This window comes from Podarcis erhardii (assembly GCF_964252035.2).
Source record: "Podarcis erhardii genome assembly, chromosome: 8".
Lineage (NCBI taxonomy): Eukaryota > Metazoa > Chordata > Lepidosauria > Squamata > Lacertidae > Podarcis > Podarcis erhardii.
This window is the reverse complement of record NC_138499.1, coordinates 13106610-13119873: the sequence shown is the minus strand read 5'-3', so window position 1 is coordinate 13119873 and position 13264 is coordinate 13106610. Positions and strand designations below refer to the sequence as shown.

At 45.9% G+C, this 13264-nt stretch overlaps 1 long non-coding RNA gene across 1 annotated transcript in view; it reads left to right on the top strand.

The window, feature by feature from the left end:
- Positions 1-13264, top strand: part of LOC309349121 — a 220413-nt gene that overhangs the window by 148471 nt on the left and 58678 nt on the right. The gene's annotated exons all lie outside the window — the stretch shown is intronic.

The following is a 13264-nucleotide window of genomic DNA, read 5'->3' as shown; positions in this document are numbered from 1 at the left end:
CTAGGGCACTGCACAAAATTAGGGAGCAATTATACGCAGAAGAAACTGGCCCAAATCATGCTGATGTAAGTTAAGCAGATGTAGTTACACCAGATCCAAACCTCATTCAGCAGCAGGGCTGTTGCTCCACCTAAGCCTAGCAGAGGGAGAACAAACCTTTAAAATACTGTTCTATGGCAGGCTGACAGGTCATGTGACCAAGCTGAATGCACAGAGGATCCGGTTTAGGTTCTCTGGTTCCACCTGCCACACACTCAGATCTCCCCTTTGTAGGGACTTGACCAGCTCAGCCAACTAAGAAAGTTACACTGCCTTATCTTTTGGCTGAGCCAGGATTGGGAATCAGCTGGCTGAGACAGCGATCCAGTTCATCCTAAACTGCTCATCCCAGCAGCTTTTGCCATAGGATTGCCCCTGAGAGTGAGTAATCAGTAAATACATTTTAACTTCCAGTTTCCCCCACTTCAGCCAAGAAGCAACAAAACAATGAGCGGCGAAAACTAGGTTTTCTCACCCAAATAAGAAACATGACCAAGTTAAACATTTCTGGGTGAAAGATTCCAGCAGTTTGCTCTCCTCCACCCCTTTAAGAATAAGTGCCGGCTTGTAAGTCAGGGAAGCTAGCTGGGAATGAAAGAAAGCTTTTCACGGTGATCTGTATAACAAGCATGATCGGATTACATTTATGGGCAGAGAGAGAGAAAAATCCAGCCCTCTTTTCTCACACTTGCTGTCCAAATGGTGCTGCACACAGACTTGAGAAACAGAGTCTTCCACAGGTAGAGATCAACAGATCTGTCAATTTCACTTTCAGTTCCCCACAGTCCTCACAAAAATTGTAGTGTAGTGTTTAGAGCATTGGACTAGGACTCTGCATCTTGGTCAGTATCCCTCAACCTGTTGCCCTCCAGCTGTTTTGGAGGACAAGATCACTGCAGATGGTGACAGCAGTCTTCTTGGGAGAAAAGCAATGACAAACCTAGACAGCATCTTAAAAAGCAGAGACATCACCTTGCCAACAAAGGTCCGTATAGTTAAAGCTATGGTTTTCCCAGTAGTAATGTATGGAAGTGAGAGCTGGACCATAAAGAAGGCTGATCGCTGAAGAATTGATGCTTTTGAATTATGGTGCTGGAGACTCTTGAGAGTCCCATGGACTGCAAGAAGATCAAACCTCTCCATTCTTAAGGATATCAGCCCTGAGTGCTCACTGGAAGGACAGATCCCGAAGCTGAAGCTCCAAGACTTTGGCCACCTCATGAGAAGAGAAGACTCCCTGGAAAAGACCCTGATGTTGGGAAAGATGGAGGGCACAAGGAGAAGGGGACAACAGAGGACGAGATGGTTGGACAGTGTTCTCGAAGCTAGCAGCATGAGTTTGACCAAACTGCGGGAGGCAGTGGAAGTTAGGAGTGCCTGGCGTGCTCTGGTCCATGGGGTCACGGAGAGTCGGACACGACTAAATGACTAAACAACAACAACAATACATCAGCCCCAACCAACTGGGCCAATGCTGAGGGATGGTGTGAGATACAGTCCAAAATTATCCGGACTAGTTCTAAAGTGCCCAGTTTAGAAGCATTTTCTGCATCTCGATCTGTGGACCCCATGGAGATGTGTTAATTCACTGAGCTTCCAGGGGGAAACCTAAAGGAACCCCAAGGGAACATAATAATGCTTACTCAGCTCCCAACTCCCCATTAACTGGTAGATGCCTTTGCATTTGGACACCTAATCCAGGCAATGGATGCGAACAACGCCATCAGAGATTGCGTCAGTTTTTATCCTGAAGGAAGTCGGGAGATTAGCGCAGCTGCCTATAGTCAAAGCACACAGAGAGCAGAAATATCTACTCTAGGAAGTCCCATCTTGTGTAATCAGCCTTTTCTTTTGCAGTTCAAGGGCACGATGGAACAAATAAAGAATGTATCTGCCACGGGGTCACAAAACATCTGTTGTAAAGTTTACCCGTCTTTTCTTTTTTTCTGTGGTTCATAATTTATCCACTCACTCCGACCTGTGCTTTCTGCCATCGCCTTCAGCTAATCTTGTGGCAGATACAAAAATAGATTCTGCTTGTGCATCCAGATCAGTGGGATGTTTTGTTATTCACTTAAATGGGATACAGGTGGTTATGGGCAACCTCATCCCAGGGCCAGAGAAAGGGATTTGTACATGGAAATTGATTCAAATACCTGGAACCTCCCCCCGCCCCCGAGGGATACATTCTCTCAGGAGTGACCATCTGGGGGGTGAATGCCAGAGGGGGGGAGGCCAGTGGCAAAAGTGAGCAATAGATGTGCCTCTGACCATTTTTTCTGTAGACTGCATTCAAGCCACCCAAAAGCCAGAGGTTAGCGCATCCCAAACATACACATATCTCCGTCCTTCATCAGGCAAACCGCAGGCATTTTCACAGTTCGAGGACAGTAAAGCAAAAGCTGGGTTCAACCTGGGAAGAGAGGGTATGGTTTGGAGAGAGCGCCTAGGGCCATTTTGTAAAGCCCAGTGTGACATTAAGCACATGGGCCAGAGATTCTCCATGCCTTCCATACAGGGGCGAATGAAGGTGTTGTGACACCTGTGGTGGTGCGTCGCTACGTAGGGCACATGTGTGGCATTGCTACGTACGACGCATGCACAGTACGTAGCTGCACCGCACATGCGCTGTACATAGTGGTTTGCTGGTGGCGGTGTTCCAGCGCCATACGGACGGTGCCGGGATCCTCTGCTCACTGCTGCAGCCACGAATGGAGGATCCTCTACATGCGGCTGTAGTGGCGACGGAGGGATCCCACTGCCATCCATATGGCGCTCGAGTGGTGCCAGTGGCAAACCGCTATGTACAACACATGTGTGGTGCTGTTACATACAGCGCATGCATGCAACGCCGCACATGTGCTGTATGTAGTGGTTTGCCGCCAGTGCCGGGATCCTCTGCTGGCAGCTGCAGCCGCAAACGGAGGACCACATGTGGCTGCGGCGGTGCGATGGCTGCTCATTCTGCCCCTGCAGGGCGAGCCCCTGTGAGGTGCCTTCTTGTAACCCCCCCCCCAGACATGGCACCTGGGGCGCACCGCCCCTCCCCTCCATCCCCTCCGTTGCGATGCCACTGCTTCCATACATGATGGAAGCCAGCATGGAGTAGTGGCTAAGAGCGGAGGACTCGTAATCTGGTGAACAGGGTTCGCTTCCCCGCTCCTCCACATGCAGCTGCTGGGTGACCTTGGGCTAGTCACACTTCTCTGAAGTCTCTCAGCCTCACTCACCTCACAGAGTGTTTGTTGTGGGGGAGGAAGGGAAAGGAGATTGTTAGCCGCTTTGAGACTCCTTAAAGGGAGTGAAAGGTGGGATATCAAGTCCAATCTCTTCTTCTTCCTGCCCTCTTTGCACCTGTTCACATGACTGCTGCAAGGGAGAACCTTGGACCCAGCAGCTAGGTGCATGCAGATGAACAGCACTGTGGGCTCTACCCAATGCTGGTCCTGCTCAGGCGAGACCCACTCATAGTCTCATCTGACTATAACTAGCTTAGATTCATTAATTTCAGTGGGTCTACTCTAACCCTGTCATTTTACATTCTGTTAGCACTGATCACTAACGTGCAAAACCTTCCCATTTCATTTGGGTGAGTTTTTCTGCTTTGATGAAAAATTGCACCACACATTTGGGACAGTTATCTGCAAAAGTGGATCTGCAATTCCTGAACTTGTTCTTTTCTTCACCTCCTCTGAACATGAAGGTCCCATTTAGCTATTGTGGCTCTTACACCAGAGAGACTTATCTTGCATGAATTTGGTCTTCATAGCCTTTTAAAGGAGAGAATGGGGAAGGAGGGGTTGTGAAGTGGTAAAATGGACTTGTACCACTCCCTGCAAGTAGAAAATGAACACAGAAGGAAGAGGATTGGACTAGAACCTTTCTCCTTGTTATGTGAGTTTTCTGCTCCCTGTGATTTATAGATATGCCAGTGGGGAGTGCTCCAGCGCTGCCTGGTAATTTGTAGAAACCAAAAATGTTGTGATTTTTAAATAGATAGTGCAATTTGTGAGTTTGGATCCATCGTGTCAAAAACCAAAGTCATGTTTTGATCCACCGTCTTGATTCAAAATGGCGCCCAGCATCCAAATAATGATGACTTCTGCTCCCCCCACCTCAAGAACCCTTGCACCGAAGTTTGTGGTAATATCTCAAGAGGTGGCTGAACCTATAGCAAAAGATGGGCAAAGTCAGGTCAAAGTCACATCCAGTCCACCATTTTGATTCAGAATGGTGGTTGGCTTCTAAACATCACCTCCATCTCTGGAAGCTGTGTGATGTGCTTGGCAATGATATATTAAGAGGCAGCCAAACGTATGAAGAACAAACAGACAGACCTCTTTCCATACATATCTATATAAATCTGGAAAGTGGCTTGTCTGTCTGTTCGCCATACGTTTGATCACTCCCCCTCAACACATGAACACATTGAAAAGAAATGTGTAAAGAGGATCTTTGGAATCCTTGGGCTAGCTGTTTCCAGAGAGCATACTAGTTATGTCCCTGGCTATCCAAGCATGGACTGGTATGCACATAAAGTTCATTTGAAAGCTGGAAGAATGTGCAGGGAGTAGTGAGCGGCTGAGCACTGTACATGTGGCAGGGGGAACAGGACTGTTCCATGTGGCTCAGTGATGCACACCCATCAAACATTCCATCAATGCATGGGGGGAGGTCATATGAACCCCCTTACAGGCTACCATTAAAAATGTGATCTCCTCCAGCTGCTGTTGAAAAAGGGGACCACCTGTTCCACAGCTTCAGGACCTTGACACCTCACGCGGTTCAACATGTGGCAAAAAGGTAGGACACATGCTACAGGGATGTTGTTTTCTGCCGTGTCTTCCATGGGGGAGTGACGCATGTACCAAGCCTTTCTTGATAGCACATGTAAGTTTTTAAGCTCCAGAAAACCCAGCCAGTCGGAGCGAGCTGCTGAGAGCTGAGTCTCATCTGAGCCTCATCTGGTTTTTCAAGCGACCATAAATCAGCCCAGATTCCTGTAAAAGGTTCATGAACCACAGTAAACATTTTGATGACCCAGAGTTTGCTATCGGGAGCTTGCATGGCTTAAGATTCCATTGCTGATATTCATGGCTGCTCCAAGCAGAAGAACATCTGGACCCCAGTAGAACGTCACTAGTAAATAAGGAATCCTTATTTCACACAAGTGAATTTTAACCAGCAATTGTTCCTTATATAGCACGGCCTGAGCCTATCCGTGCTTGTATAAAAGGAAGTGCTGTAAATAGTTTACTCCCAAGAAAATGTTCACAGGATTGTAACCTTCTGAAATATGCTGTGTGTGGCAGTCAGCTCAGCGGGATCCCACCTCCGTCGCCAGTGAAATATACTCAGAGTCGCAAAGTGATTTCATGCTCTTTATTCAGCTCATAGTGGTGAGGAGGAATGAATGAATGTCCCCTCAAAGTATCTGCTTTATATACATTATTTACACAATGGGCTGCATATGATTGGCTAATTCTGGAATTCTACTGTAAGCCAATCAGGTTGTGGATTCACTTATATCTGGAGCATGATTGGGTGGTTCCTGCCAACCAATCATACTGCTGCATTGTTCTAGGACCAATCAGACTGCTGCAATTTGGATCCTATTGTTCTAGGACCAATCAGACTGCTGCAGTTTGGATCCTATTCAACTCAGTACATAACACCTTCCATGTTTAGTTGAAGGTAGATCTTGGCTTCCTTGTGGGGCTTGATCTTAAGGCTCATAGAAGGAATCTGAAATAAGGAAACTTCCTTTAGTCAGTGGAAGGAGATGCCTGGGGCTTGGTGCATGTCTGAATAATACTTTACTGCAGGAACTCCTTTGCTGTTCCCCTAACCCGCCCCCCTCCCCAAAAGCCCCCAGAGCTGACTGTAATATATTGTTGATTTCAGAAGCTTCAGCCATCACTGCTTCATCTTTCTGCCAACACATTCATCTCCTCCCAAAAACGTTATCAGTCTCTGTTAAAATGTGTGCACAGCTTTAGTCATTGATGACATTGGATGGATTACCCTGTATTAAACATTTGTAATTGTTTTCCATTGGGCTGTGATCTGAATTCCAAAACATCTTAATGATGGCTGACGCCCAAAGGATATCCCACTGAAGGAGACAAAAGAGCTTGCAGGGGTAAAAAAAAAAAGTCGTGAGGCTTAGGCTAGTCAGATCAGGAATCTACCAAAATTGTGACTTATAAAAGTGGTATAGCATAAAACAGAGAGTCCCTCTCATGCAGTATATGAGATGAATTATTATTACAGTGGTACCTCAGGTTACATATGCTTCAGGTTACAGACTCCGCTAACCTGGAAATAGTGCTTCAGGTTAAGAACTTTGCTTCAGGATGAGAACAGAAATCGTGCTCCGGCGGCGTGGCGGCAGCAGGAGGCCCCATTAGCTAAAGTGGTGCTTCAGGTTAAGAATAGTTTCAGGTTAAGAACAGACCTCCAGAACTTAACCAAAAGTACCACTGTGTTGTTGTTGTTGTTGTTGTTGTTGTTGTTGTTGTTGTTGTTAGCATCGATTAGCTAATGACCAACTATGGAAGAGATAAATTTCTCAGACCATACTGATGTTGTTTTCCTCTTTTAATAATAATAATAATAATAATAATAATAATAATAATAATAATAATATTCTGGTCAACAGAGATAGTCAATACATTTTCTAGGAGGGAGCAATATCTGATGCTCAACAGGTTTGTTTGTTGTTGTTTTTTAACATTTCCGCAAAAGGAAAAGAATGGAAGCCACCCAGAATGGCTGGGGAAACTCAGCCAGATTGGCAGGGTATAAATATGATGATGATGATGATGATGATGATGATGGAAGAAATTACAATTTAAGGCCCAAAGCAGGGATTTCAACCCTCTACATCAACTGCATAAAAACATAAACATTATGGGAGTGTTCAAGTAACTCATGTGTGGGGAACCTTTGCTGCTCCAAAGTTTCCCGAACTACAAATACCATCACCTCTGGCCACTGGCAATGCTTCCTAGAGCTGATGGGAGTTGTAGTTCAGCAACACCTGGCACACAGACTGTTTTTGAGCAAGTTAAAAAGCAGAGGTCCCAATACAGATCCTTGGGGTACCCCACTTTCTATATGATTCAATTAGCCTTTCACCCCTATAAGCTGGTCACAGAACCAACGTTCATGTCAGAACCGCTCTAGACCTCCACTATCATTTCATCTGGCTTCACTTTGCATAGGTTTTGTTTGGATTACAGCAGATGGGCTCATACTGTGCCTTCCTAACAGCGTGAGCAAGGACCAGGCTGCAGGATTTGCCCTGTCACATGGGTGGGTACTCAGTCATCTGACTGTCCTGTCACCTAACCTTTCTAGAGGCCAATTCCTCTTCATGAAGTCTGATGAACCGCAAGGCTCAGAACAGGAAACAGAGAGAAGGAATAAACGGGCAGTTCTCACACTGGAGAGACAGAAGGAGTGAGATCTCCCAGTGATCAGTATTGGGACCTGTGATTTCTAATTTGTTCAACTATTACTTGGAGTTAAGCGTGAGCAGTGAATGGGGTTGCTATACAGTGGTACCTTGGGTTAAGTACTTAATTCATTCCGGAGGTCCGTTCTTAACCTGAAACTGTTCTTAACCTGAAGCACCACTTTAGCTAATGGGGCCTCCCACTGCCACCGCGCTACTGCTGTGCGATTTCTGTTCTCATCCTGAAGCAAAGTTCTTAACACAAGGTACTATTTCTGGGTTAGCAGAGTCTGTAACCTGAAGCGTCTGTAACCCGAGGTACCACTGTATCTCAAAAAGTGAAAAAGTTGTTGAGTTGTTTCTATTTTAAAGGAAATGCGCCAAAATCCACACTTCTGGCATAGGTTGCCATACATCCGGATTTTCCCAGACATTTCGGCTATTTCCGCCAGACACTGTTTCCAACAGTCAAATCCCTGCTATGTCCGGTAAATTTTGGTCATATGGCAACCCTAGCACTGAGCCAATAGGCATCCACAAAAGCTCTCTCTCTCTCTCTCTCTCTCTCTCTCTCTCTCTCTCTCTCTCTCTCTTTGTGTGTGTGTGTGTTGGGGGGATGGGAATTATAGTGAACAGCTAAAAGAGTATGCAACCAATTGTATTTTTTCAACTGGGGCTTTGGATTTTCCCAGGAAATCATTGCAGCTGAGCCAGGAAAATGGAATTACAGATGGAATTCCTCCAGCAGGTTTTACGCATCCCGAGCAATATCTGCCCAGAAAAGACATGGAAAGAAACCCATGCTGAATTTTAATATGAGGTAAGGTTTTCCTAGACACCAAAAGAATGTGCAAATGCCTTTTTAGATGAGAAACAGGGCAAAGGCAAGTCCAAAAAAATGTGATGAGACTCTATTCCAAAATCCCCATTAGTAACCACAACAATATTATATTAAGAGATGTGGAACTGGTGTCAGTTCTGCTGCCATCAGGCAGACTAATGACAGCCAAGCATTTGAAATACAATATAAATCACCTTACTTAGAGGTATGGCTGTATAAGCCTCAGCTATTGTGATAACAGAACTGAAGATGTCAAACAAATTGCCCCCGACTGGGCTGAATTCAGCAGAGACCCAGAGACCCAGATGTTGGGTTCCTACTGAGAGCCAGTGTGGTGTAGTGGTTAAGAGCGGTAGACTCATAATCTGGTGAACCGGGTTCTCGTCTCCGCTCCTCCACATGCAGCTGCTGGGTGACCTTGGGCCAGTCACACTTCTCTGAAGTCTCTCAGCCTCACTCACCTCACAAAGTGTTTGTTGTGGGGGAGGAAGGGAAAGGAGAATGTTAGCCGCTTTGAGACTCCTTCAGGTAGTGATAAAGCGGGATATCAAATCCAAACTCTTCTTCTTCTACTGAGGTAGCAGGGAGTGTGGGGGTTTTAAGGTGGAGAAGCGGCAGCAGGAAGGAAATTGCCAAAGATTCCCACTACGTTTTCTGTGCAAAATCCTCCCTGAGGACTCCCCTGCCCGCCAAAAAGACCTTTCCCTAGCATGTGTTTCCTACATTAAAAGGGAAATTGGTTGGCAGGGTGAGGGTTAAGTACTTCTCCCTTAACCCTTCATCTCTGCTTCAGATTGTCCTATCTTCTGCCACATCAGATGGGTGGGGCAGAGCTACCACCCTAGCTTCCCACTGCTGCTTACTAGGAGAGTGAGAGTGAGGTGCTAGAGAGGTTAGCGCAGTGTAAACACACTGGCAGGAGTGCTAGATTGGCTCCGCTCAAGCATTTGCACTGCACTGGCCTCCCGGCTACTTCACTGCTCCCTTCTGCCTTCCAGAAAGCAACAGCAACCAACATGCCAGGATGCTATCCCCACTTGACTAGCAACTGCTGGTGGAGATCCTTCTTGCAAGCCAATAATGTGTCCTTCCATCCTTTCTGTCCTATTTTATTCAGTTCAACATGCTGTTATCAAGAGCAGCAAATTTTGTGATACTCTGATTGCAGTGTAGGAAGCCTAAGCTTTCAGAACTAATCCATGAATTAAATGCTTCTGTCTCAGAAACTCCAGCGGGTGCAGAATGCTGCAGCGAGGCTCCTCACGGGATCCTTGCCATTGGAGCATATTCACCCAGTGCTCTACCAGTATAGGTGGAGTATAGAGTCAGGTTTAAGGTACTGGTTTTGACCTTTAAAGCCCTATGCAGCCTAGGACCCTTGTACTTAAGGGACCGCCTCTCCTGGTATGTCCCGCAGAGGACCCTAAGGTCCATGAATAATAATAGCTTAAAGGTCCCGGGCCCTAAGGAAGCCAGACTATCTTCCACCAGGGCCAGGGCTTTTTTAGTGACGGCTCCGATCTGGTGGAATGCTCTGTCCCATGAGACTAGGGCCCTGCAGGACTTGATCTCCTTCCACAGGGCCTGTAAGACAGAGCTATTCCGCCTGGGCTTCAGTTTGAATTAGCCTGATCCTCTATTCCCTTTCCTCTTCTATGAAGAAACCCTTTCTGGAACCCCACATTTAAATTCTTCCCTAGTCTCCTTGCTGGCCCTAGTAGGACCAACTTGGCCAGTTAGCCCTGGTGATCATTTGATGCCTACTGACTGGGTTCCCCCCCCAAAAAAAAATGACCCCTGAATTTTTGAATTTTATTGATATTGATGCTGCATTTTATGTTGTATTTTACGCTGTTTTTAAGTCACATTTTAATCAATGTTTTATATTTGGTCACCCTGAGCACAGTTTTTAAACTGGGAAGGGCAGGGTATAAATTAAAAAATATTATATTATTATTATAAGAAGGATTGGAAAGCTGCATTGTCAGACTACAAATCCCATAATCCTTGACCATCAGCTGTGCCAATTGGAACTGATAGGAGCTGGAGTCCCAGAACATCTAGAGGACTACAGATTTGCCACATTCCAGTGGACTTCTGTAATGCACTCTATGATGGTACAAAATGCCACTGCAAGAGTTTTCACCTATGTTGGGTTGCTGGAGCACATAACTCCAGCGTTGTATCAACTTCAGCCTAGATAGCTCACTTGGTTAGAGCGTGGTGCTGATAACATCAGGTTCAAATCCCCCGTATGGGACAGCTGCATATTCCTGCATTGCAAGGGGTTGATCCAGAACTTGAGTTCTCCAGCTGTTTTTGGACTACATCTCCCATCATTCCTAGCTAGCAAGACCAGTGGTCAGGGATGGTGGGAATTGTAGTCCAAAAACAGCTGGAGACCCAGGTTTGGGAAACGCTGGACTAGATGATCACCAGGATCCCTTCCAGCTCTTCCGTTCTATGATTCTATGGCACACCATAAAATCAGAACTGCCTCTTCTCATATAAATCCTGCTGCCCACTTGAATCAACCTTTGCACATCCCACTACCTTCTGAAGTAGAGTTGGAGGGAGGCACTAGAGGGCCATTTCTCTTGTGATGCTCAGAAGGTCCATTTGGCCACTTCCTTACCAGTGCTCTGAAGTAAAAAAGAAAGAAAGAGAAGGACCCTACTTTTTCAAAAGGCATTTTGGCTTGCATCCTGTCTTAAAATACTTTTGGCTGTACTAGCTCTTTTTATTTCCTGTTTTGTCTGTTGCCTTTATTCTTATTATTTGTTCACACGGTTGTTACTGTTTCAATTATTTTAAAGATGTCGGTTGCCTGGAGCACTTCGATCTGGAAGCAGAAAGATGGGATCAAAGTTCTCAGGTTAATGCATAAACAATCTTAAATGCACATAGGTGCCCATGGGCATGATCTCTAGTCTTCCAATTGTCTAGGGAACCTATGCTCATTCAGTTATATGTGTACCTGAGTCTCTGCATGCAGGTTCTGATGGGGAAAGAGCCAGCAGGTACATCTTTCATCCTGCTCCTACTGCCTCACATTCATAAGAATGTAAGAAGAACCATGTAGAAGATCAGACCAGAAGTCTATCTAGTCCAACATCTGGTTCCCATCAGTGGTCAACAAGATTCCTCCAGGAAGCCCAGAAGGAGGACATGGGGGCAATACCCCCTTCCTACTGCTATTCCCCAGAATTGAGATTCAAGTGAATACACATATAGAGAAAACCAATGTGGTGTAGTGGTTAGAGGGAATATAGAGTGGTTAAATATACATTGGTACCTCGGGTTACATACGCTTCAGGTTACATACGCTTCAGGTTACAGACTCCGCTATCCCAGAAATAGTACCTTGGGTTAAGAACTTTGCTTCAGGACGAGAACAGAAATTGTGCTCCAGTAGCGCAGCGGCAGCAGGAGGCCCCATTAGCTAAAGTGGTGCTTCAGGTTAAGAACAGTTTCAGGTTAAGAATGGACCTCCGGAATGAATTAAATACTTAACCTGAGGTACCACTGTAGTAAGGTTGTTCACAGGTCCGAATGCAGTGGGTTTTTTTGCAGAACTTCAATCTGTTTTTGAGTTGTTCTTGCACTCTCCACTTCAGTCTAAAATTTGGTTCTGTTCAGGGAAGTTTTTAATGTTTGATATTTTATCTTATTTTTAATATTCTGTTGGGAGCCACCCAGAGTAGCTGGGGGAACACAGCCAGATGGGCGGGGTATAAATATGTTGTTGGTGTTGTTGTTGTTGTTGTTGTTGTTGTTGTTGTTGTTGTTGTCCTCCTCTGAACCACTCTTTACAAAGCAATGTTTTGTGTTTCCCCATTCAGTACAATGGGGATTCTAAACAGAGCTGTCACTTTTCCCCCACTTGGCCAAAATGGATGAAATTTACAGGCAGAGGAGCCCACCAGAGGGAATTAAGCCTTTTTATCTGAAATCCACCTAGAGACTTGATGTTGGGCTAACAATTTTAGATTTGGCTTATCAAGAGGCTTCCTTTGAGAGCCTAAATACAATAGTCCTTAGCTGTTGCCAAGGCTGGAGGAAATGCCAATGGGCAGAGTAAGGACCAGTGTCTTATGGCGTTTGGGAAATCTCCTTTCCTTCATGGGAAGTCTCCTTTGTTAGATGGGAGTGAGTGGATGGAGAGTCGACATCCTGTTCTCATGCTTCTGGTCACAGCAATGGAACAATGTGGAAGAAGAGGCCTTTGCATGAACTTTCTCTTTTGGATCATATCCACAGATTGAAAGAGAGCTGGCACATCTTTTATGAAATGCAACCATGTCCTCTCCTACATGGTTTGCCATAAAAGAAGAAGAAGAAGAAGAAGAAGAAGAAGAAGAAGAAGAAGAAGAAGAAGAAGAGGAGGAGGAGGAGGAGGAGGAGGCGGAAGCGGAGTTTGGATTTGATATCCTGCTTTATCACTACCCAAAGGAGTCTCAAAGTGGCTAACAATCTCCTTTCCCTTCCTCCCCCACAACAAACACTCTGTGAGGTGAGTGGGGCTGAGAGACTTCAGAGAAGTGTGACTAGCCCAAGGTCACCCAGAAGCTGCATGTGGAGGAGCGGGGAAGCAAACCCGGTTCACCAGATTACGAGTCCACCGCTCTTAACCACTACACCACACTGGCTCTCTTGAGAGTCTTGAGAAAGGAGTGGAGCTGTACCAAGCAACCACCCAAAAGCCAGGTGGGTGTCCATTTTTGAGTCCTACTTCGGGCGTGCTCGATTCCCAATGTTTGGGACAGTCAATAGCCTATTGAGGGTTATGGAGATGAGGAGTAACTCAGGGAGAGATCAGGTGCTAGTCTTTTTATCCACCTCTACCCAAGAGAAGAGACGTGGCACAGAGCCACAGAGCCTAGGGCTTGCCGATCAGAAGGTCGGTGGTTCAAATCCCCGTGACG